This window comes from Artibeus jamaicensis, unplaced genomic scaffold (assembly GCF_021234435.1).
Source record: "Artibeus jamaicensis isolate MK-2021 breed Jamaican fruit bat unplaced genomic scaffold, CSHL_Jam_final contig_729, whole genome shotgun sequence".
NCBI classification, from domain to species: domain Eukaryota; kingdom Metazoa; phylum Chordata; class Mammalia; order Chiroptera; family Phyllostomidae; genus Artibeus; species Artibeus jamaicensis.
Window position 1 is genome coordinate 8,009,582 of NW_026521939.1, and position 25,505 is coordinate 8,035,086.

Sequence of the window (25,505 nt, forward strand, 5' to 3'; positions counted from 1 at the left end):
TGTCCTTAACTCAGAGGTACTGGAGGCAGCCTTGTATTCTAACTGACAGCCTGATCCTCTTATATTTCTTAATAAGCAGAGAAGTGATTCTGGTTACCATTTCAGAGTCTAAGGTCCCAAGAACTGGCAGCATCAAATATGCTCTCTGCTTTTGTTATGTTTGATTGCTTGGGGCCATTACTGAAAACAAAAGCCAAGGAATAAGGAACATGCAGCAAAAAAAAAAAAGAGAGAGAGAGAGAGAGAAGGAAGAGACTTTCATTTCCTATTATACAGCACCCAGATCCAATTCTTCCCCCGCCCCAATCACCAAGCACAGTGAAGAGCAAGCACATGGACTTCCCACTTGGAAAATTATAATGCCACAGCTCAAGAAGGTGATTATCTATGGCTTCTCTAGCAGGCTCAGAGTAACACAAAGAAGTCAGGGTCTAGTCTGGCTTATTGGTCCATGGCATATTTTACTGACTTCAGGATGTAAAAATACCATCAGAACAAAAATATGGTAACAATGGGCCTATTTTAATACAATCACATGCACAGAGGCTTTATAATCTGAACACCCAAACCCGCTATTATGAGTTAAATCACAAGCCAAATTTGAATCTTTGCCAATCCTCTCCCATCATCTAAACAGCTCACATTCCATCACAAGCTACAGGGGAGGAAATGTAAGCATTGGTATTGCCTTCAGGCCTTGAAAGCACTTCACTGATTTGGAGGATATTTGATACTTGGCTATGAGGGATAAAGCTTAGGGTCATAGAGTTCACATTTATTCATCAGTGATAAGAAGTAAAAATAACAACACAGAAACATATTTTCAGCTGCCTCTTGTATATCTCGAAAGCACTCCAAGTTCACATATTCAAACCAAAATGCACCCTCCTCCCCCTGCTGCCAGCACTTGTTTCTCTTCTTTCTGATCTCAGAGCAGAGCATCATGAGCTCTTATTTTCCACATCAAAACACTCAGTCCTTTTGAATCCTCTCTCTCCTTCTCTCCCTCAATTTTGGTCACTTTTCTGTCTTTACACTCCTACATCCCCCCTGCGTTCCATCCCCACTGCCAGACTGCCATCTCCCCCTACATGGATTATTATGACACTCTAGTTAGTAACAGGTCTCCCTGCCTCTGATATTGACTCACCTTTAATTCTTTCTCTACATACCTGCTACAGTCATTGTGCCAAAATAAAATTTAGACCAAGTCATCCCCAACGGAGAGTCTTTTAATGGTTTCCCGTTGCCTAGAGTGTAAAGACCAAAATCTTTGACATGTCTGGCAAGGGTTTTTTCATCTGTTCTTTCTCTCATGGATTCTTTAACCTCATCTCCAACTCCTTTCTTGTACTCAAGTGATGATCCAACAAAACAAGCCATTGTAACCTCCCAAGTGGGTCCTTAAGTATACCATGTCCTTTAACTATCCAAAAATAGTTATCTTTTATATATATATATATATTTTTATTTAGTTATTTTTCAAGTACAGTTTTTTTGTCTATTTCTCCCATCCCAGCCCCCCCCTGCCCCATGCTCCCCACCTCCCTCCCATTTCCTCCCACCTTAGTTCTCATCCCTGTGTCTTTCATACTTGTTCCTCCAAATCCCTCCCCTTTTTCCCCCTTAAATTCCCTTTTCTCTCCCCTCTTGTCACTGCCCCCTTGTTCTCTATTTCAGTGTCTTTGTTTTTATTCTGCTTGCTTGTTTGTTTTGTTGTTTAGCTATAGTTATCTTTTTACTTCTGACTCACCTCTGAGTCTTTCTTGGTTTACCCAAAACAGAGTTAGTGACTCCATCTTATGAGCTCCTCTGACTTTTTGGTTACTTTTCCAGTAAAACATGTTATTTGTTCCTTTAATATATCTACTTCCCCCTACTGTGAAGTTTCCCAACAACATAATGCCTTGTGGAATCCTACTGGCACATGAAAAAAATGTTCAATACCACTAATCTTCAGAGAAATGCAAATAAATATCACAATGAGATACCATTTCACAATGGTTAGAGTGGCTATTATTTTTTTAAAAAAGATAATAAGTGTTGGTGAGGATGTGGAATAAAGAGAACCCAGTGTAGCACACGCATGTTATGCTGTAGGTAGGAATGTAAAATGGTAAAGTCATTGTGGAAATCAATATGGAGGTTCCTCAAAAAATTCAAAACAGAACTACCATATGACCAAAAATCCTGCTTCTGGTTATTTATCCACAGGAATTGAAATCAGGACCTTAAAAAGATACCTGCACTCTCATATTCACTTCAGTGTTATTTACAATAGCCAAGATATGAAAGCAACCTAAATGTCAGTTATTAGATAAATGGATAGAGAAGATTTGTTATATACACACAAAAAAAATGGAGTATTACCCAGTCTTAAAAAGGAAGAAAATCTTGCCATTTGTGACAACATGGATGGACCTGGAGGACATTATGTTAAGTAAAATTGAAACCAAGAGGCAAATGATCTCACTTATATGTAGAGTCTGAAATAATCAAACACAGAAGCAGAGATTATAATTGTCACTTCCAGGGATATGGGGGGCTAGGGAGAGGGAATAGGGAGATTTTGGTCAAAGGATACAAAGTTTTAGTTAGGCAAGATAAGCCAGTTCTAGAGATCTATTAGATAGCATAGAGCCTATAGCTAACAATATTTTAGACTTAAAATTTCCTAAAAGGGTAGATCTTAGGTGTTCTTACAATGACAACAACAAACAACAATAGTGGTGTCAGGAAACTGGGAAGCCATGGATATATCTGTGGCTTTGATGGCAGTAATGTTTTCATGCATGTATACTATTCCCAAACTCATCCAGTTTTATACATTAAATATATACAGCTCTTTACATGTCAATCACACCTCAATGAAGTGATTTGAAGAAAAGATAGTGGGCCATGTGAGGCACAGGAAAAGGATTGAGGTAAAGACAATTTGGAAATCACCAAGACAGATTTGAATTAAAACTGCGTGTGTGAATGAGACCCTTTGAGAGAGAATGTTGGATTTGTACTGTGTCGACTTCCTGGTGAAGATGGACCATAAAAGGACGTCATTTGTTTCTATGCTTGGACAGTCAGGGTAGACATACATGTTGCTATCTATGTGCTCGCTCAGTCACTGGGGTAGGGTCAATACAACCTGCAACTGCTCCACCTCTCCCTGAGTCCCCTTCAGCATCTCCAACTCTGAAACCAAATGTGTCTTGAGCTCTATAACAAAGGGTGCCAGCTTCTCTGGCAGGACATCCATTTTTGCAAGGTTTGAGGCAGTAGGAACTGACATGGGTTTCAATCACTCATCAGAGTTCCAGGCTCATTCTCATGGGTCCCATATAACCTTTGCTCTTCCCCTCCCCTTTACATACACCTTCCCTTCCTGTTGACCTTCTTGTGGACTTCAATCTTCAGCATTAGACATGAAGACAACAGCCTTACAGATAGTATTTAATCACCTCCCACAATTGCATAAGGTCAAATCCATGTAACAAATCTATCATCTAACTATAATCTCTTCGTGTTCTTATCTGATTGGACCCCGACTAATACAGAATTTAATACTAAAGATGGAATGAAAATTGCATCAGTTATCTATTGCTACAAGACCAATTGTACCAAAGCTTAGTGGTTTCAAACAGCTAACACATACTACCTTCTCATGGGTTAGGAATTTGAAAGCAGCCTAGGTGGGTGGTTTTGACTCAGGGTGTCTCATGAGGTTCCAGCCAAGATGGCACTAGGGTTTTAGTCATCTGAATGTTTGATAGGGGATGAAGGCTATAAGCTCAATCACCTGACTGTTAGCAAGAGGCCTCAGTTTCTCACTACTTGGGTCTCTACATAGGGCTGTTTGAGAGAGCAAATGGTATGATATCTGGTTTGTCTAGGGAAAGCAAGTGAGAAAGAGAGAGAGAGTTAGTTACATACAGGAGAGGGCCAAGTATATATGACCCCATTTATCTAAGGTGGTTCGACTATTTTTCTGTTTCTTATTTTTGTTCCATATGAGTAGATCTTTCATCCATCCAAACCCTGGCCATAGAAATTTAAGTAACAATTGTACCCCTCAAAATTTTGAAACTGTTTCTAGCCTGGAGATATTTCTTAAACCTATAATCATACACCAAAATTGTATTAAATTGCATACATATGCTGTAAATACCAAGCTGAACTAGAGTAGATCCATGTTTGTTCAATAAGTAGATTCCATCATTCAAATATATGCTTATTACCTCATCTATTTATTGAGCACATACATGTGCTATGCCCTGTACTAAGCTGTGAGGCATACAAAAATGAATGAAATATATTCCCTATCTTTAAGGATCTCTCATTTTGCTCTAAGTAAGTAATCCTCCACATAAAGCCTTTAGAGGTACCCAAAATGAATTTGCCTTATGCTCTTAAGAGCAGAAGCCCAACTTCCTCTAAGTAGTGGTTTTCTTGAAACCCCTGAATCAATACCTTGAAGAGGATAGGCCAGGTGTCCCTGGGGTAATGCATTGGCCAGAGTTAGGGTGTCCCTCCCTTTGGGGCAGTCACAAAGCTGGGTTACCAGGGCCACATGGAAGGGGTAGGACCTGCTCAAGATGAGACACTGCAGAAAGTCAAATGATGGGTCATAAGAACTCTTGTCAATTCCCTGCTCCTGTCTGGCCTTATAACACACATGAAGAATGAGTCAAAGGGAAGGTGACGTACATAAAAGCCCAGCTCCTCCTCTTGCCTTACTCTGTAGCTATTTTTGGAACAGCTGCCCTAGATTTACTCCATGTCACAACAAAAATTGTCACTTTAGAACAGGTGGAGGAGTTAGAATCAGATTTTTAGTTTAAAGGGACACTGGAGGTTACATAACTCAATTTGATGAGCATCTCCTTCATATGTTGTTTTCATAAGTGGCTGTCTAACCTAGATTTGGGCATCTCTGGTGATGGGGGGCTAACCCATTCCTGAGGCTGTTCCTTGCACTCTGGGTCAGCTCTACCGATTGAGACAAACAAAATTCTCTATAAATTCTACCCATTTGTCTTCATCTTATCTTCTGTACTCATCCAGAGTAATTTAATTTCCTTTCAACAACAATAATGATGATGATGATGATGATAAAAACTAACATTCCTGAAGTGCCATGTGTTAGACACAGGACTAAGTGCTTTACCTGTATTGTGTCCTTCAGGTGCAGAATAACTCCACAAAGTAAACATTGTTATTATCCCCATTTTACAAATGATGAATTTGAAGCAAGCATAAAGTAAACATCATGAGTGCGGGCTGCGAACCAAAGTGTCATCAGTTCAATTCCCAGTCAGGGCACATGCCTGGGTTGCAGACCAGGTCCCCAGTAGGGGGTGCATGAGAGGCAACCACACACTGATATTTCTCTTCCTCTCTTTCTCTTTCCCTTCCCCTCTCTCTGTATAAATAAGTAGATAAATAAAATATTTTTAAAAAGTGAAAAAATAATAAACATCAAGTTTCACCAAATCTTTATTTTTAAGACTATATATTCTCCCATAGTATCAGCTTTTTCTCTTTTGTCTGGAAAGACAGTTCAATATACTGGAAAAAGCATAACCATTCGAGTAAGGCTAACCCAAATTAAAATGTCTTCTCTGTCTCTTACAAGTTAAACCACCTTCGACAGGTCACTTAAATATCTGAGCTGCCAGCCCCCTTGCCAACAGGTTGACATATTATAAGGTCAGAAGAAGAGTTTGAGGCTATGTGTCCTAGCAAATTCTTGATATGAAATAAATGCTCAGACAATGTTTTACATTTCCTGTCAGTACCCTAAACACTGGCAAGACATGATGGGATCTGTCAATTCCTTGAATGTATGACATGCAGGACTTCATGTGTCATACTCTGGTTTCAGAAAAGACAGGGATACATGTTGCCTTTTCCTGGAGAAGTAACCTGACATAATATGAGTCCTTTTGATGGCCATGTACACAGATGATTCATACCATATTTCTACTTGGAACTTCTCCTCTTTTGTTTCTGATTTTCTTTATTTGAGTCCTCTCTCTTTTTTTTGTTGATGAGTCTAGTTAAAGGCTTATCGATTTTGTTTAAGTTTTTTAAGAACCAGCTCCTGGATTTATTGATGCTTTGAATTGTTGTTTTAGGTTCTATGTCATTAAATCAGCTCCAATCTTGAGTATTTACTTCCTTCTACTTGAACTAGAGCTAGGTTGTTTGTTTGAGCTGTTTCTAGCTTTTTTAGGTAGTCCTGTATTGCTATGAACTTCCCTCTCAGGACTGCTTTCACTGTGTCCCATAGGTTTTGAGTTGTGTGTTCATCTTCAATTGTTCCCAGAAACTTTTTGATTTCTTCCTTGATCTCATTGTTAACCCATTCACTATCTAATAGCATGTTAGTCAGTCTCCACATATTTTAATATTTTTGAGTATGTTCCTTAAGATTAGTTTCTAGTTTTAAGCCAATGTGATCCTAGAAGATGTTTGATATGATTTCAATCTTCTTGAATTTATTAGGGCTGATCTGTGTCCTACCATGTGGTTTATCTTTGAAAACGCTCCATGTGCATTTGAAAAGAATGTATATTTTGCTTTTGGGGGGTGAAAGGTTCTGTAGATGTCAATTAAGTCCATTAGATATAGAGTGTTGTTCAATGCCACAATATTCTTGTTGACTCTTTGCTTGGAAAATCTCTCTGTTGTTGACAATGGGGTGTTAAAACCCCCTAGGATGAATGTGTTGCTGTCGATATTTTTTCTTGATGTCCTCCAAGATTTTCTTTATATATTTAGGTGCTCCTTTGCTGGGTTCCTATATGTTTACAAGAATTATATCTCACAATGGATTACTCCCTTAAGTACAATGTAGTGTTTTGTGGGTTTTTTTTGTCTTTTTATGGCCTTTGTTTTGAAATCTATTATGTATGATATAAGTATTGCTATCCCAGCTTTTCTTTCATGTCTTTGCTTGGAATATTTTTTTCTTTCTCATTACTTTCAGTCTGTGTAGATCTTTTGTTCTAAGGGAGGTCTCTTGTAGACAGCATATATGTAGATCATGTTTTCTTATCCATTCTGCTACTCTATGTCTTTTGATTGGAGAATTTAAGCCATTTACATTTGAGGTTATTGTTGATAGGTACTTATTCATTGCCATTTTTTCCCTGTGTTCTTGTGGCCACCCACCTCTTTTTCTTTATCTTATTAAAGCAGTTCCTTTAGCATCTCTTGCAGTGCTGGTTTGGTGGAGATGTGTTCTTTTAGTCTTTTTTATTATTATTTATTATTATTATTATTATTTATTATTATTATTATTATTATTTTGCCTAGGAAGATCCTTATTTTGCCTTTCATTTTAAATGAGAGTAATGCTAGGTAGAGTAGTCTTGGTTGCAGGTTCTTGCTTTTCATTTCTTGAAATATTTCTTGCCATTCCCCCTGGCTTGTAGTGTTTCTGCTGAGTAATCAGCTGATAACCTTACTGGGGCTCCCTTGTATGTTATTCACTCTTTCTCCCTTGCTCCCTTTATGATTCTCTCTTTGTCTTTAAATTTTTCCATTTTTATTATAATGTGTCTTGCAGTGAGCTTCTTTGGATTCTTTTTCACTGGGATCCTCTGTACTCCCTGGACTTGTATGATTTTTTTTTTTTTTTGTCTCTCATCAAGTTAGGGAAGTTTTCTGTCATTACTTTTCAAACAGGTTTTCTATGACTTGCTATTCTTCTTCTCTTTCTGGTATTCCTATGATATGGGTATATTACATTTCATGTTGTCCTGCAGCTCCCTTAAGCCCTCTTCATTATTTTTTAGTCTTTTTTATTTTGTTGCTCTGTCTGGTCATTTTTTTCTACCTTGTCCTTCAGGTCACTGATTTGATCCTTTGCTTCATCTAGTCTGCTTTAATTCCTTCTACTGTGTTCTTTAATTCAGAAATTGAATTCTTTGTTTCCTCCTGGTTTTTATTGGTAGTCTCTATGTCCTTTTTCATGCTGATGTAGTTTGCAGTAAATTCCTTGTAGCTGCCCTGTAGTTCTTTGTAGTTCTCACTGAGCTCATCGAGCCTCCTTATAACAATTATTTTGAGCTCAACATCTGATAGTTTGCTTGCCTCAGTTTCAGATTCAAAAGTGTTCCCCATGTGCTCAGATTAGAAATAACATCCCTCCTTTGTTCTTGGAAAGTGGATTTTGGGAACCAATTGCAAGAATGTGTGCTTATCCCAGTTAAACTATAACCTATGCAGTTATTTAGATTACAAACTATTGTCAAGTATCTTCCTCTTTCTTTCTCTTTGCACCAGTTGTGACTGGCTCACTATGCCCTTGATCCCGTGAGTAAACATTTAATATTTTTCTCCCTTAACTCCAATACCAATTAATTACAAAGTACTGTCCATTTTGCCTCCCAAGTGTTTTTTTAATCTGTCAGCATTTATCCAACTCTATCATCACCACTGCAGTCCAGGCCTCTGTCATCTCATTTTAGACAATAGTGGAATCATCATCCCTGATTCTTTGGTTACCCCTTCCACCTATTCTTCACTAAACAGCCAGAATGAACTTTAAAAATGCAAATCAGATGATCTCTCAGTTTAAAAACTCTTCATAGATGTGCATGGTTGCTAGGTCCGAGACTAAAATCTCTTCTATATCCTGGAGGCCTCTCATGGTGTCCTATCTCTCCAGTGTCCTCTCTTATCACTCCTATCCTCTGGAGCTTTAGCTCCACCCAGCTTCACTCAGTCCTGACCGTACTCTCTGCTCTCAATCCTTTGCCAGGAACACCCTCACTTCCACCCTTTATATTATTTTTATTATTTATTTATTAGTTAATGCTTCAGACCACAGCATACTTAAGACCATAGACTCTGGAGACAACCGCTGGTTCACCTCTGCCTTTGCTAGCCACAGGAGCTTGAGTAAATAAATCACTTACCCTTGCTGTGTCTCAGTTTCTCTTCTCTAAAATGGGCATAGTAGCAATATATAACAGGGTTGGTTACAGTGAGGACAATATGTAAAGCATAACACAAAAACACAATGACTGACACATAATAAGTGATATCATCAAAACATTAATAATTATTATTACATCATGATATAATTACCCAAGAAAGCCTTCACTGGTCCTCAGACTAGGCCAGGGGACCAGGGTGTGTATGTATATGTTAAATAGGGACCCTACACTTTTCTGATGTGGAAATTATCTTCATTATCATTTTGCATTTATTTGGTGGTTATTTGCATTATACCAGCATTTTCGACTCAGTTGTAAGCTCCATGAGGGCAGAGAGTTGAGCTACTTTTACTCATCACTTTTACTCACTTCAGTGTTTGGCCCAGTTTGTGACACTTCTAGGAGCTCAAACAGATATTAGCTGAATATGTGAACGTGTGTTGTTGAACACAGCACACTTGCCTTCAGGGTGGTCATGTGGTTCCTTGCTCTGTCCAGTCATCCATCTACTCACTCATGTCCTAGAATAGTATTTTTCAGTCAGTTACAAGTCTTCATGGTGGTTTGAACTGTAGTTTTCCATTACATAGTTAACTTATGGGTACAAAAGAAAGAATATTGGCCTCAATTATGGAAGACATAGATTAAGTCCTAGATTAGTCACTTGTCTCTAACATTTCTGATGGAATATGTATCAGATACAGGACTGAGTTCTTTACCTGCATTATGTCCTTCAGGCCTAAAATAACCCTATGAAGTAAGTACTATTGTAATCTTCATTTTAGAAATGAGGAATGTGAAGCAAGTAAACATCAAGTTCCACCAAGTCTTTATTTTCAAGGCTAAATATTCTAACATCATATCAGCTCTTTCTCTTCTCTCTTGAGAGACAGTGAAGTATAATGGAATCCTTTATTCTCTTTGAGTTTCTGTTTGGCTAAATTGGAAAAAAAGAGAGAGACAAAATATTAGCACCTGCCTTACATAATATGATAATTAAATAAGATGATAAAAACTGACATAGAGCAGTTACCACATTGCAACTAAAGTTCTTCTTCTTTTACACTATTGTCCCATTTAACCCTAACAACAAAACTATAATATGAGGCAGGTGATATCATTTCCCCCAGGTTATATGATGAGGACATGGAAACCTAGAGTAATCTGTATCTTGCCCAAGATCACATAGGAAATGGAAAAGACCACATCTGAACCCAATTCATATGGATCCAGAGTCTTAGTCATCTTCCCCTTGGTCATGCACAATATTTAGAAGCACCTGGTACAGATCACATGTGGGAAGCACTGGTTAAAGGATGTTATATATACAGAAGGCCTACATGAGAGGGGCACAGATAACATTTTGCTATGTGCAACTATTTATTCTCATCTGTCTCTTACAGCTTCCCCCAAACACCCTCTGACATCATCTCAAGATTATCTACTGACAACATCCAGTAAGCATTAAGGTCTAATCAAAAGAGAGACTTTCTAAGAATAGCTTTTATTTTCTTCACACCACTGGCTAATATAGTCCCCTATCTACACAATCTAATCAGAATTCTTGCTGATTTGAAAGCAAATATAATAACAATAAGAATACTACTTATTAGCATGCAGCTTAGAAAGTGGCTCATCCCAAATAGTCTTATTTTTTTCCACATGAGAAGTTGGCAGATTGCTTAGATGAGCCACATATTACTCAGAGGCAGAAAAGTAGAGAAAAATCTGAAATCAAAGAAACCCTACAGAGAGTTATCAAGGATTTTGAGCTTAAGAAAGAATGTGGTATGAATCAAGGAAGTACAGAGCTGGGGACACAGGATGGGTGGTCAGGGAGGAGTCTAAGAGTAAAAGCAGCCCACAGACCTGCTCTCATGTGTAGTGCACTTAGAATGTGCCCAGGGGCATTAGTTCATGTCATTTCCAATCCTTATGAAAACCTTGAGCTATATATAACATTCTTCAATTTCATGGTAAGGAAAGTATAGTTCAGAGAGGTGGGGTGACTTGCCCAAAGTTGCAAAGGCTATAAAGGGCAGAGACAGAATTCAAATAGTCATAACAACTAGCTCTTTGTCTATGGTGTGTGTGGGCATGTAAATATTACAGAGCACAGTAGGCTCAATCTTCATCTCTCCGTGTATTCTTTCTCCCTGTATTCTATCTATGTCCTCACTCAGTCTCATCACATTAATCCAAGCTGTAGGCTGACAACTCTCAAATTCATATTTCTGTGTGGACCTCCCTTGAGAGCTTCAGACTTATAATTTTTATTTTTCTACTCAACATTTCCATTTGGATATCTAATAGCAATATTCTCCCAAATAACCAATCTTGTCCCAAAGCTGATCTATTCATCCTACAGCAGAGATTAGTACTGTCAACCTCTCTATTGCAGAGGTTGGCACCACCCTCCTTCAAGCTCTATACAGAAAGCAGAAGCCATTCTTATCACTTTGCTCTGTCTCAGCCCCACACGTGACCATAACATAGCTCCATCTTGCCTCTCCCAAACCCCCATTCACTTCCTTCTATTTCCATCACCACCACTGCAACAATCATAGTCTCATTAATTTCCCATGCTTCAGCCTCACCCAGCATGCTTGGCTTCATATGACTTATAGCTTTCACTTCTAACAATGACCTTTTGTTATCTCCATCTCATAAGTGAGAACACTAAGTTCTGGTAGGGTTAAGAAACTTCCCAAGGTCACAACTGGTAAATGCAATGTCTGCCTGGAATTCATCTCCCAGAAATCCACACACTGGTTCAATCTTATACTCCAGGTTGTAGCTTAAGAGTCACTTCTACAGAAGGGGTCTTCCCTGACTCGTCCCCTACCACAGTTAAAGCATCCCTCAGGGCCTCTGTTACACTACCCTGTTTTGCTTTCTTTACTTCACTCATTGCCATCTGCTGTGTTCTTGCTTATATGTTGTTCTCTCCCTCAACTTAACCTGAAACATTATGAAAACAAGGATTCTATCTTAGTGACTCAACCTAAAATAATGCCTGGTGCATAGTATGTGTATAATAAATATTTGTGAAAGGAATAATCAAAGGGGTTAGGCAGTCTACGTTCTTAGCCACTGTTCTATACCACCTTCTTTTGCATGACTAGGATTAAGGTCTTATCACTGTAGTCTTGTGCTTGTACATGTAGACTCAGGGAAAGGCCCTGAGACTGAAAATCCATATTTGAAAGTGGAGGACAGGGAAAGACTGAAGAGAAAGGTTGGCCTCACCAGTGTCCTAATTAGTAGAGCTTATTAAGGGAGAGGTACATATGAGGTGGGTCTTAGGCAGCTGCAAGATGAAATGAATGTTTATGTCTTTTAACAGGTGCCAAAGAATTATAAAGGGCAAAAGGAAGACATTCACATGCATAACTGATATCAGGTACAGCAAATTGTGTTGCATGCTTGACTAGGTCAGGACAAAAGGAATGTTTCCAAACCCAGCCTGTTCCAGGAGACAGGGAATGGATGCTGGTTTGTGTCAGAACATATGAAGATTAATATCAAAATGGGTTTCAAGAAAGTTCCATGACAAATGACCTCTCTCCTGGCCTGGGTACACCTTGCAAGTCAGTCTGGCCTGGGTCCATCTTGCAAGTCAGTCAGTGGTCACACCTTGGAGCAATCTCTCCTCCACAGCTTTCATGTGTAGTTAATTGCCTTTGAGATAAAACAGAGCCCAACACTTGGGGGAAGAATTTGGAGGAGGAAGAAAGGGAACCTGCCCTCCCCGCTGTGGGATTTGTTGTGAGCATCATTGGTTTCCCTGCCCCCATATTCAATGTGTAATCACCAATATTCTCATGGATGGAGACACAGTATCCAGGGCTTTCATTTTCTTCCAGAATGGGGGTGGAAGGACTGGATCAGAATCTCACAGGCAGAAAACCATGGCGACCGATCTCTGGTTCTAATAAAGGTTTGATGACTCAGTGTCTCAAATGACTACAGCCAAATTGAGCCTGATCACATCCATTTTTATAAGGCCATGTTTCAATCCCATTATTTGGTAGGAATAATTATTCTGGAGGTCATTACCAGCATGATTTCACATAGATAAATTCTTTCTGCTGGTGATCAGGAATGCTGGGCTTATTTTCTCAGATGTGCTTGTTGTCTAGGGAGGGAATTGTGAACATTATCCATCCCTCTGGCAGCATGACCTTGTGCCCATGTGCTCACTACTGTGTCAAAGATCAAGCCCTATGAAAAAACCACAAAGAATCTCTAGCCTCAGGCTCCCTGGGTGGAGATGTGCAGAGCAAAAAGACCATTGTCTTTAGAGTCAGATATCTAAGTCTGAATCTTGGCTCTGCTTCTCTCTAGCATACAACCTTGAAGAAATTGCTTAACCTCTCCAAGCTGTTGGTGTCAATGTTTAGCAGATAAAGGTGTCCTTGAAGTCCCTCCAGAAAAGGAGGCTAGAATCAGATGTTTTAGATGTTCCTTCCTAAGCCCATGTATTGTCAGAAAAGCCCAGGTTCTGTGAGTCTGAGAATAACCAGTTAGTATTGCTGTGTGAGTGGGTTACAAAAAGTTTTACTCTTCATTGTTTTCTTTTGGGTGATATTTATACAATGATGTAATATGTCTTCCACTGAAAGTTAGTTAGAAATACAATTTTTTAAAAATAAAATAAAAATCACCTATAATCTAAGCAGCCACTACTCATATGTTGGGGTGTTTCTTATCTGATATTTTTCAGTGAAAATATTATTTTAAGACATGGTCATGAATTTCTTTTCGTGTCTGCAAGAATACATTTGAAAGCCATTTAGTGTAAAAAATAAGCCTGAGCTTGGGGAAATTGGTGTGGTTGAGAGAGAAAGAGAGAGAGAGAGAGAGTAGAAGGGTGAGATAAAGGTCTAAATAGCTCTTGAGAGGAAAGGATAAGGAGCAGAAAGGGAGAACAGTGAGAAGTCACCAAGATTGAGTGAGGTTATGGGCTAGTGGACATTTTCTAGGGGCGAGAACAGATATTTAAAAGATAAAGTATATGCACATTAGTCAATTTAAAGTTGTTTGTGCAGTTATTCTTATATTTCAGCCAATTTTATTACATCACAAATGCTTTGTGGTTGTGTGTGTACATGTCAATGTGTTTTACTTTGTACTTCAGGAAGGTCTGAATTTCACACCAGTTCAGTGAAGACTGCAACAGAGACAACCTCAGAGAATGAGGATCTTGAAGGCAGAGATGACCTCCAGACCCCTTGAACACGATCTGGCCTTGGGGTTTGCTTTAGGTCAATAATGTACAGTGAAAGTAACATGTGTTAGTCCTGAGCAGAGCTTTCAAGAAAGCTTGTGTGCTTCTGCTGTTATTCTTGGAAACTTACTGCCATGTAAGTAAGCCCAGACTAGCTTGCTGAATAATGAGGTACATGTGACCCAATCACTCTCTGCCCCACCCAACAGCCAGCCAACCACCAGGCATGTAGGTGAGGTCCTCTAGATTGGCTAGCCCTAGCCAACCTGCCAGGTGACCATAGATGTATCTTCAAGATTGGTCAAGATCACTTGAACATTTTAAGGTATGAGATGATAGCACTGGATAAATAAAGAGAAAACAGCTCTGAGAAACACTTAGGTGGCTAAGAGAACAAAATAAAACCATTTCATCCTTATTCACCACATCTTATTTTGGGCCTCAGGTTTGAAGGCTGAGGCTTCAAAACCAACCAGGCTTAGCCTATCAATATTTCAAATTGGCATCCACCAGCCCACAAATTTTAATTTTCCTGAATAATGCCCTGGTTTACATCAGCCCCAAGAATGAAAGTCTATATCCTTTCCAGTCCCAATGAGCCAATGTCTGAAACAATAGGTATATATTTAGGGTTTCCAAAAGAGATAATGAGCAATTGCTAATAATTATTTCGAGTCATTGGAGTTGGACCCAGCACAATTAATGCTACTGTTGAATTTTGATAATACCAGGAAGATAATTTAAGCTCAGTGCAAGGATGGTTGCCAAGACATGCTCAACAATTGAACTGAATTTTCAAACATAGAGATGGAATCTTTTCAAGCGGCATGAATTCAAGTGAATTGAGTTGTAGTGCAATCTCTTGTACATTTCCTAGAACACTCAGAATCTAGAGGCAGAAGTTTTCAGGGAGGGAACAAAGTTATAAGAGTCTGGCCTGGTTCTTCAGAAGCTGGATGGGGTGCAAACATATAGCATCAGTTCAGAGCAGAGTAATGGAGGGCTCCTAGACTCAACTTTAAGTCATGACTTCTGTATTAGCTTCCTGTGGCTGCTTTAACAAATTACCACAATTTTATTTTATTTCTTTTATTTTAAATATATTTTATTGATTATGCTATTACAGTTGTCCCATTTGTCCCCTTTATTCCCCTCCACCTTGCACACCCCCTCCCACCTGCATTACCCCCCATTAATTCATGTCCATGGGTTATATATATAAGTTCTTCGGCTTCTACATTCCCCATACTATTCTTAACCTCCCTCTGTCTATTTTGTACCTACAAGTTATGCTTCTTATTCCCTGTACCATTTCCCCTATATACCCCCATCCCCTCCCCACTGATAACCCTCCATGTGATCTCTGTTTCTCTGATTCTGTTCCTGTTCTAGTTGTTTGCTGAGTTTGTTTTCATTTTTTTAGGTTCAGTTGTTGATAGTTGTGAGCTTGTTGTCATTTTACTGTTCATAGTTTTTGATCTTCTTTTTCTTAGATAAGTCTCTTTAACATTACAAATCATAAAGGTTTAATGATGATGAACTGCTTTAACTTGACTTATCTGGCAAGCACTTTATCTGCCCCTCCATTCTAAATAATATCTTTGATGGATAGAGTAATCTTGGATGTAAGTCCTTGCCTTTCATGACTTGGAATACTTCTTTCAGTCCTTTCTTACCTGAAAGTTTTCTTTGGAGTAATCAGCTGATAGTCTTATGGGAACTGCTTTGTAGGTAACTGTCTTCTTTTGTCTTGCTGCTTTTAAGATTCCCCCCTCCTTATCTTTCATCTTGGGTAATGTAATTATGGTGTGCCTTGGTGTGTGCTTCCTTGGGGTCTGACTTCTCTGGCACTCGCTGCACTTCCTGAGCTTCCCAAAAGTCTCTTTCTTTGCCAGATTAGAGAAGTTCTTCTTCATTATTTTTTAAAAATATGTTTTCAATTTCTTGCTCTTCCTTTTCTCCTTCTCGTACCCCTATGATTCAGATGTTGAATGTTTAAAGTTGTCCCAGAGGTTCCTAAGCCTCTCTCCATATTTTTGAATTATTTCTTTATTCTGTTCTGATTGAATGTTTTTTTCTTCCTTCTGGTCCAAACCATTGATTTGAGTCCCTGTTTCCTTCCCATCACTGTTGATTCCTTGTGCATTTTTCTTTAACTCACTTTGCATAGCATTTACTCTTTCCTCTATTTTGCAACCATACTCAACCATTTCTGTGAACATCCTGATTACTAGTGTTTTGAACTGTGCATCTGACAGTTTGCCTATCTCTTCATTGCTTAGTTGTATTTTTTCTGAAGCTTTGATCTTTTCTTTCATTTTGGCCATTTTTTTTTGTCTCAGCATGCCTGTTAGTTCATAAGGGTCGGAACCTTAGGTATTCACCAGGGTGGTGCAACTCAGGTCACTGTGTTGGGTGATGAACATGAATGAATGATCCAAAATGGAACAATGCCACTTGCTAGGCTCTCTGCTGGCTTTCTGTCACTTCCCCCACTACCCACAGGCAAATTGAGCCCTTCTGGTACTGATTCCCAGTTAAGTGGGTTTGTGTACCTTTTAGGACCCTGTGAGTCTCTCCAATGAATGCTCCTGTGAGGCCTGAAGTTTCTCTTGTCATCTCAACCCCCACAGGTTTTTTAGTCAGAAGTTTTGAGGCTTTTTTCCCTGTGCTGGAATCCTGAGTTGGTTGGTCTGTTTTGCTCCATAGTTATTTTTTTCTGGTTTATCCACATGCAAAGTGGGACTACCCACTCCACCAGTTGCCACTTTGCTCAGTCCTTGAGCTGCTTCCTTGCCCTCCCCAGTCCTCCTGCTGCCATCTTACTATGAGTCCTCTCTGCCCTGGCTGCTCATCTCTGCTCCTAGTACTGGTTTAGATGAATGTTTCTTCTTTAACTCCTTGGTTGTCAGACTTCCATACTGTTCAATTTTGTGGCAGTCCTGGATGTTTTTTCTGTTTAAATTTGTTGTTGTCCTTCTTTGGTTGTGCAAGGAGGCACAGTATATCTACCTACGCCTCCATCTTGGCTGAAAGTCAAATTACTACAATTTTGATGACTTAAGACAACAGAAATTTACTCCCTCACAGTTCTAGAGGCCATAATTCCAAACTCAAAGTGTTTTCAGGTCTGGTTCCTCTGGAGGCTCTGAGGGAGAATCCATTCCATGCTTCTCTCCAGCTTCTGGTGAATGCCAGCAATCCTTGGCATTTTCTGGCTTCTAGATGTATTACTCCAGTCTCTTCCTGAGCCTGCTTATCTCCCTGTCTGCTGTGTATTTCTCCTCTTCTTTTCTCTTATAAGGATACTTGTCATTGGGTTTAAGGACCACCACAATCCAGAATGATATGATCTTAAGATTATTAACTTAATTGTAGCTGGAAAGACCTTTTTTTGTCAAATAAGGCTATATTCACAAGTTCTGGTTGGACACATATATTGGGGGCCACCACTCAACCCATTACAACTTTTAGGGCAGTGAGCTCCTACCTCTGACTTTATGTCCTACCATGCTCATCACCCATTTATTCCAGGCATATGGGCCTCATGACTGTTTCTCAAACACACCAGGCTTGTTTATAGTCAGGAATGTTGCTCTCATTTCCAAGAATGGTATGCTGCATTCTAGCCATTCACTCTCAATTTCAATGTCCCTTTCATAAAGTGACCTTTCTTGACTCTCTATATAAATTGGCATCCCATCTCTAGTCTCTATGAAATTCTTCTGTTTTATTTTATTCATGGTATTTAACACTATCTGAAATTATTGCAGGTGCCTATTTATTCTTTTGTTTCTGTTCATTTAACTATAAAGCTCCATGAAATCAAGGAATTCCCTGTCCTGTTGACTAAAACAAGATCTCCAATGATCTGAGTGATTTCTGCCCCACTGCCAATGCTCAATGAGGCATTCTTGAGCAAATGAGTAATTGTATAGTCCATCTTGGGTATCACAAAGGTTCATAACATGAAAAATTGACCTTCCAAACTGTGGGAAGTTCTCCAGATTTAAGACCACAAGATATAAGACAAGGAGAAAGAACTCTTGTCCACAGGGGAACTGATTTACCCAGGCACCACTGCATTATATAAGCCCCACCATGTGATTCTAATGGGAAGCCAGCATTGAAGACCACTGATCTAAGGCAGCCATGGAAAGTCACTCCTTTTATCAAAGGATTGATAGTGTAATCTGGGCATATGACCTAAACCATGACACTAAATCAGCTGGGGGATTTCCAAGAGAGTTTTTATTCCATTCAGAAAAAGGGACACATAGAGAAAAATACTCTTTTTGACCCCTGGATTGCGCTGTCCTGGTAGAATGTGGACCAGACCTCCCCTGTGTGACTAGAGAGAAATTACATTGCATATGTCACTCCTTTTTAATTTGAATTTCTTATTAATATACATATTTTATTGAGTTTATTGGGCTGACATTGGTTAATAAATTATATAGGCTTCAGGTATACAATTTCATAATGTATCACTTGTATATTGTGTGTTCGCCACCTCAAGTTAAGTATCCTTCCATTATCATTTATCCTCTCTTCGCCCTCTTCTACCTCTCCCACCATCACCCTTCCCCTCTGGTAGCGTGATCCCTCTGGTATGTAATCACTATACTGTTGTCTGTGTCTATGAGGGTTTCTGTTTATTGGCTTAATCCCTTTATCTTTTTTACCCAGTTCTCAACCCTACTCCCCTCTGACAATGACATGTCTTCTGTAATTTCTATCAAAGTTATCTTATTGGTTGTCAATAATTTCTATCTAAGTTATCTTACTGGTTGTCATATAAGAGAGATACAGTCTATTTCTATCATCCAAGGATATGAGATATTCTGGATGCTTCCATGTTCAAAACATTAAGGAGCATGATGACAGCTGTTGATGTCCTTTCCCTTCTTCTGATATGCAATCATCACACAGGGTTTATCCTTACCTCATGGCCTCAAAATGGCTGCTACAGTTCCAGGCATCCCAGAAAGACAATGCCAGCCAGGGTCAGAAAAGAGGTTGTAAATGTTTGGGTCCTTCTTCTCCATGGAAAAAAAGCTTTCCCAGAGTCCACCCCCAGACAACTTAGCTTTTGGGGCTCAGTGACCAGGTTTGTGTATGCCAAGATAAACACAATGCTGTTAGACAGTGATCCCTCAGGAGTGGGACAGTCAACAAATAAAGACTTCTAAGTATCAGAAAGAAGAGCTGTGGTCCCAGGCTCTACAATGTTCTGGGATCAAATCCCAGTTCTAGCTACTTTGCCCACTCTTTGGCCTAATAACCTCTTCGGGCTGCAGCTTCCTCTCTGTAAGATAGATAAAGAGGTCTCTGATCTTAGTTCTCTTTATCACTACCTAACCTCTCATACCCAGAAAGTCAGAACCCAGAAAACTGAAGTGTTCTTTCAGCACCTTTGATTTTTCCCTTAGAAAGCCACTTTGAGAAGCCAAAAGAAACCAGTCATTAAAGAGAATTATATCACAGGGGACTTAAGCATGCACTAATTTATTAGTTATAAGTTGGAAAAAAGTATCAGCCAGATAGAGGTGCCCTTCCCCTGACAGTTGCTGCCAAATTGCGACCATTTCATTTCTCAGGAGAAGCCCCAGCTATAAGATATCAGAGGGAAAATAAAGTTTCTTTTCTACCCTTCACTCCAAATTCTGCTTTGACTTAAAGACCTTAGATATTTCCAAGTTCTTTTTAAATTAACACCTTCTGGATAAACACTCAATGTGTCTACGGAAGTATGCCACTGGGAGGGGATGGCCTTGCACATGAGGTTGGAACCTGTCACACCAAGTGAAACATGGAAATCCAAGTCCCAGGCTTCCTTTCTAAACATTGACATTTTCACTTTTAGGTTTTAAAGGAAAAGCATCCTCTGACTTCTTCTTTTGACATGACAGTACCCAATCAGCACCTGCATGGCTGAGCCATAAGGGTAGAATAAATCAATCAGCAGCCTGGCCCTCAGCTGCCCACAGAGCCCCCTGCCCTGTATATTCTCACTGCTTCTGATCTTATCCAATGGACTTCAGCAAAAGTTAACTCATGATGGCTAATGTGAGAATATGTTTACTGCACTCCAGACACTGTGCTAAGCATATTAACAATTATCACCGAAACTGATATTGAACTTGCCATATGTCAGACTTAGCTTTATGTGCTTTTGATATAAATTTACCACATTCTCATAGTAACCCTATGCAGTCAATAATCATCTACATTTTACATTTGAGGAAATGGGATCAGAGAAGCTGAATAAATTCCCTGAGGACCTTTAAGTCATGAGTGGCAGAATCAGACTTCAAACCCAGATGCAAAAGTCACAAATAGACACTATTATGTAAGTTCATATACTTTGCAGGAATGTAAATGTAATATATAGAGTCATGTCTTGTAAACCAGTGGACTGTACCTGAGCTTTCTGTGTGTGAAAATGTGGTTAGTAGGTTTATTGTAGAAGCAAGGAAACTACTTTTATTTTTTAAATTGAACTGAATTAAAATATTATTTTATTTCCAGAAAGAAAAGTAATGCTTTGAGTTCTGGTCAACACTACAGATGTTTAATTCTACCAAACAGAAGCCATTTCCCGTCTAATCATAGCTCTTGCTTTGTCGCCAGGAAGGACACTCACGTTTACCAAGCACTATCCTCAGGGTAGATATATATATTTTTTGAATCTCTGAGAAACACTATGAATAAAGTGAAGATTTACATTCTTGCTCTTCCTGAATTCCCAAAAGCAGCCAGAGGAGACCTCTGAAGATAGTTCGCTATTCAATTCACACAGAAAACCCCACAAAATCCTGCAAATCAAGAGGTTCAAATCTTCATGTTTACTTTAAGAGCACTCATGAGACTTCTGGCCAGGAAGGAAATATAGGTAGACACACTGTGCCTCCTTGCACAACCAAAATAAGGACAACAAAAAATTAGAAACACAAAAACAAGTATTGACAGGAAATTGAACTTTATGGAAGTCTGACAACCAAGGAGTCAAAATAGACATATTCATCCAGACCCGTAGGAGGGACAGAGTCTGGCAGCCAAGTGGAGAGCGGTCCCAGCAAAAAAAAAAAAAAAGCAGTGGCTGGTGGCCCATGGATGCACAGGTGGTGGCTGGGTTCATGGTGGCAATGGGAGAACCTAGAGAGGCACCAGATTGTGGAGGGGCACAGCGCACAAAATAGGTGGTCCCATATTCACAGGTAGATAAACCAGACAAAACTGGGGATCAACACAGACTGTACAACCCAGGACTGCAGCACGGGGAAATAAAGTCCCAAAACACTAATTGAAGACACCTGTGGGGAGTTGAGGTGCCAGGAGAGACTCCCAGCTTCACAGGAGAGTTTGTTGGAGAGACTCACAGGGTCCTAGAATGTACACAAGCCCACCCACACAAAAATCAGCACCAGAAGGGCTCAGCTTGCTTGGGGGAAGCAGCAGAACCCAGCAGAGTTCTAGCAGAAATCTAGCAGAGAGTGGAGCAAGCATCACAGTTCCCTCTCAGACGCTCCCCCACAAACAGAATCACAACTCAGCAACTGGGTTGCCCGGCCCTGGTGAATACCTAAGGCTCTGCCCCTCACTATGTAACAGGTGCGTCAAGACAAAAAAAAAATGGCCCAAATGAAAGAATGGATCAAAGCTCCAGAACAAATACCCCTAAGTGACGAAGAGATAGCCAGCCTATCGGATGCACAGTTCAAAGCACTGGTGATCAGGATGCTCACAGAATTGGTTGAATTTGGTCGCAAATTAGACAAAAAAATAAAGGCTACGCTAAGTGAAATAAAGGAAAATGCACAGGAAACCAGTAGTGATGAAAAAGAAACTGGGACTCAAATCAGTGGAGTGGACCAGAAGAAAGAAAGAAATGACCAAACAGAAGAGAATGAAGAAACAAGAATTTAAAAAAAATGAGGAGAGGCTTAGGAACCTCCAGGACATCTTTAAACATTCCAATATCTGAATCATAGGGGTACCAGAAGGGGAAGAGGAAGAGCAACAAATGGAACACTTATTTGAACAAATAATGAAGGAGAACTTCCCCAATCTTGCAAAGGCAATAGACTTCCAGGAAATCTAGGAAGCTCAGAGAGTCCCAAGGAAGTTGGACCCATGGAGGAACACACCAAGGCCCATCATAATTACATTACCCAAGATTATAAATAAAGAGAGAATCCTAGAAGCAGCAAGAGATAAGGAGACAGTTACCTACAAAGGAATTCCCATAAGACTGTCAGCTGATTTCTCAAAGGAGACCTTGCAGGCAAGAAGGGGCTGCAAAGAAGTATGCCAAGTTATGAAAGGCAAGGACCTACATTCAAGATTGCTTTATCCAGCAAAGCTTTCATTTAGAATGGAAGGGCAGATAAAGTGCTTCTCAGATAAGGTCAAGTTAAAGGAGTAGTTCATCATCACCAAGCTCATTATTATATGAAATGTTAAAGGGACTTATCTAAGAAAAAGAAGATAAAAAAACATGTATAGTAAAATGACAGTAAACTTACAATTATTAACAACCACACCAAAAACAAAAATAAACTAAGCAAACAACTAGAACAGGAACAGAACCACAGAAATGGAAATCACATGGAGGGTTATCAACAGGGCAGTGGGAGAACGAGAGGTGGGGGAAGGTACAGAGAATAAGTAGCATAGATGGTAGGTAGAAAATAGACAGAGGGAGGGCAAGAATAGTATGGGAAATGTAGAAGCTAAAGAACTTATAAGTATGATACATGGACATGAACTAAAGGGGGGGAATGTGGGTGGGAGAGTGTGTGCAGAGTGGAGGGGAGTTAAGGGGGGAAATGGGACAACTGTAATAGCATAATCAATAAATTATATTTTAAAAAAGAACACTCATGAAACTGCTCGGGCCATCAAGGGTATGCATGTTTGAAAAGCCACCAAGTATCTGAAAGACATCACTTTAAAGAAGCCATGTGTCTTATTGCATCCATATAATGGTGGAGTTGGTAGGAGAGCCCAGGCCGTGCAGTGGGGCTGGACACAGGGTTGGTGGCCCCAAAAGAGTGCTGAATTATTGCTGCATGTGCTTAAAAACGCAGAGAGTAATGCTGAACCTAAGGGTTTAAATGTAGATTCTCAGATCATGGAGCACATCCAGGTGAACAAAGCTCCCAAGATGTGGTGTAGAACTTGCAGAGCCCATCGGAAAATTAACCTGTACATGAGCTCTCCCTGCCACATTGAGAGGATCCTACTGAAAAAGGGCAGATTGCTTCTAAACCAGAGAAGGGAGTTGCACAGAAGAAACAGATATCCCAGAAGCAACTGAAGAAACAAAAGCTTATGGCCTGGGAGCAAATGTGGCATAAAATAAATACTAATAAAAGTTAAAAAAAATTACATTCTCCCATGAGAAACCCAAGTCTTAGTTTAGGTAATGCTCCCAAGGCCATTCAACCATCCAGAGGTGGGGCTAGGACTTGAACACAGGTATTAGGGATGCCAAAGATCAACTAAATATGGCTTTTTTTCTAATAGAACTGTTCTAATATTACAGAAACCCATTTCCTATAATTTGGTGTGTATCAGAAAAGGAAGGAACAAAATTAAGGCTGCAAGTTGGACTTGGAATGTTTTTTTTTAAAGGAGTTTATTTATTTAGGGAGAGGGGAAGGGAGAAAGAGAGGGAGAAAAACATCAGTGTACGGTTGCCTGTCATGCTCCCCCTCCCAGGGATCCAGCCCACAACCCAGACATGTGCCCTGACTGGTAATCGAACTGGCAAACCTTTGGTTCACAGGCCAGCACTCAATCCACTGAGCTGCACCAGCCAGGGCTGGACTCAGAGTGTTTATACAAATATTTATTAGCCATGAACTCTATGCCACTGTGAGGAACAAAAAGGTCAGTGTAGTAATATTAGTATTGAGAGGGCCCAGGCCACAGAATAATGTTAGAGAGGTGAACTTGGAGTCCAGACAGGAAAATGACTCAGAAGGTCCTGGCTTAGGCTACTCAGGAAAAGGCTGGCACCTGCAGCAGTACACCCAATGAGTTAAGACCTCTGGAAATCACAAGAAAGGGCTAGGAAGGAAGGTGAGCTTCAGGCACAGAACAGAGTCACAACGGTATGCAGGTTGAAGGGTTTGGCTTCAGTGAGCTGGTCAGCATCCTCCTGTCCCCACACAAGCTGTTTCTTCATCCCTAATAACTCTGTGATGTTAGAGCAGGCTCTGAAATCTGTGGTCTTCCTGTCTCTTAACTGGTTTCATTTTACTCAAGATTGCCATTGTGACTTTCCAAAACACTGATCTGAGAACATCACTACCCAGCTTTGGGGATAAAATTAATACTCCTTAGGTAAAAACATCAGCTTCTTGGTGATTTGGGGTCTGCCTGCCTCTCACTGTGTGACTCTCTACAACTCCCCCAACCTACAGAATGCAAACTCCACCTTGTTCTGTGGGATTCCATAAAGACTGGCTGCACTCGCTGATAACTGACAAGATCATATCAGCAATCTTTTCTAGCTCTAAGAATGCCAGAAAGAAATGCAAACCCTATTGTTTTTGGTAACAGATACAACAGATCTGCACTTTTCCCCAGTACCTCCCTCTGGAGGAAGCATGAGTTCAAGCCCAATGACAAGGCTGTGTGTGAGGTCTGTGGCAGTCCCACTTTCGTTACATCTGTTTGCCTTCGTTTATTGAGACACATCCTTAAAACTGTGGCTTTAGAATAAGAGCTACTTGGAGAGTTTTTTGTGTGTGAAGATGTGGCTATAAGCTATATTGAGCTGTGTTCCCTTCTGGGGAGAGGCAGTGGGTTCTGATCACCATTATCTGCTCCCTCAGTCTTCCTTATTTCTGGCTAGTAGCTGGTAGTATCTCAATTGTTTTGTGAAGGAAACTTTTCTGAGGAAGAAAGCAGTGTTCATTAAACAGGGAGCCCAGGAGGCAGAAAGTGTGGCAGAAAATCTGGAAAGATTTTTGAGTTATGAATGCAGGGTCATCAAGAGGTTATGGGATTAACTGGAAGAGAAGCATGTTGTTTGAATGACTCGTCATGTTTTGGTGTCCTCCCCACTCAGGTGAACACTGGAGGGGTCTGCTCTGACCAGTCAGAGGACAAAGGATGAAGCTTTTTGTCCCAGTCTGCTCAAACACAATATTGTACTTTAATGCCCCCAAAGATTACAGAACAACCATTACATTCAGCATTCTACTGTATTTTCATGATCAATGGGCCTAAGTACCAATATGAAGGATGAGTGAAAATAACAGTATTTTAAAGCAATTAGTTAGGATAATAGAAATGCCCATAGGAATGAAAGTAAAATC

At 39.9% G+C, this 25,505-nt stretch overlaps 1 pseudogene; it reads left to right on the plus strand.

Annotated features, from left to right (window-relative positions):
* The window catches only part of LOC119041354 (60S ribosomal protein L17-like), a 34,975-nt pseudogene extending 11,419 nt beyond the window's left edge, over positions 1–23,556 (plus strand).
* Positions 23,557–25,505: the final 1,949 nt, after the last annotated feature.